Raw genomic sequence first — 1,815 nt, forward strand, 5'->3', positions numbered from 1 at the left:
CAGCCTTCCATGTACACAGTCACACATAACTATGCATGCATGCAGAGACACAGACACAGGCACATGCACATGGACACGCACACGTGCACACACACATACACACACATGCACACACACACACATGCACACACACACACACACACACACACACACACACACACACACACACACACACACACACACACACACACACAAACTCACACATATAGGGTTAATCTGAAGAATTACCATTTTATCTGTCCACTATCTTTAGGATGTGATCTAGCTCAGCTGTTATCAATGTACATCTAATCCAGAACCAAAGAAGCCTAACTTCCATTGTACTCTTCTCTTATCTGACCCATTATTGTGTATACAAAGAAGCTACTGTCCTAGTGAGAAAATCCAATTAAATAAAGGGTAAATAAACAATAAATAAAACAAAAATATATTATAGATATAGATATAAAATGCCCCCTTTGCCAAATATCTATTGAAGCTTATTACTCAACTCAAGAGACCCCAGGGGTTCTTGTTTAAAAATCACAGGCCTCCTTCATTATCCAGACCAATTTTTCTACACCTTCTCTGCATTCTGTTTCTTATTTATATCACCTGCAGCTATCTGTACCTGAGCTTTCTGATCAAAAAAAGACTCCACACTTCTAGACCTACTATACTTTTGTAGAAGTAATGATCATTAAGACACACACATATAGAAGACCTTAATTTTATCAGCAAATTAATAGAACATAACGAAGCAGATCCCTTTCCAGGTGTGTTCCACACCTATGGGATTAACTACCCTGGCATAATAGGCAAAGCACTACCCTGTCTACATTAAAAGCTAACCTTGACATTTGGATGGGCTCTTGCTTATGCATCCTGTGGAAGAAGGTTACTTTTAATGCTGGGTGTTCAGTCTAGGCTAAAAATGGTCTGAAGACTATTTCCTATTTCCACATAAATATGTGAACTTAAAATTTTTATTACAGTGCCTTGTTAATAACCTGTCTTTACAGATACCAATAACCTCATAAGCCAAAGTCACTGTAATGTATGCCCCTCTGTCCCCCATATGGCATAATTAGATCTGCTGCTTATAATGTACACTTACTAGATAAAGAAAGACAAAACAGAAACATATAAAACTGACTAGGAACAAACCTTCAGCTGACAAATTGACATTGGGATATAGTTGTCTTCCTTATCCTTCTAAACAGATAAATTATATTCACTTATTTAAAGTTGCTCAATTTTTAGTGTCCGGAAAAGACTAACCGAATGGTGTTCAGTTGGGTCTATAAACCAGGAAAATCTGAAATTATTTTATCTATTTCCTAATAGGACAAAACACATTCTTGTAAATTGACATGCTTTTCAATTAACCTGCTTCTGAAATTAGTTATCATTTTCTTTTACTTCCCTCTAAGATCACAAGACCTCTTCCCAGAGATACAATTTCACAATCAGAATCATTCATTCCTTAGTACACAAATAAATGATTCAGGGTTGGTAAACATCCATGCAATATATTTTTCCCTAACTCCCTTTTAGACAGTACATGTAACTTTTTGCAAAATGCTTCACACTTTGAATATCACCATTATTCAGTTTCAGAAGTTTGCCATTATGCATCTTTTTCATTATCATATGGCTAGTAACCAGATTGATTAGTTGGTGGAGATGGTACACATTTGGTAATATTTTGTGTCAGCTGTTTGTTAGGTATCAGCACGATGAGAGGTTAAATTACAATCTAGCAGTATTAATTAGTACAGTTGTTAATAAGCTGGGTAAAGCCCATACTGTGCCCCAGATGACCAGTGTTAATTA

This window comes from Protopterus annectens, chromosome 5.part1, assembly GCF_019279795.1.
Source record: "Protopterus annectens isolate FY-2018-M chromosome 5.part1, PAN1.0, whole genome shotgun sequence".
Taxonomy (NCBI): Eukaryota; Metazoa; Chordata; order Ceratodontiformes; family Protopteridae; genus Protopterus; species Protopterus annectens.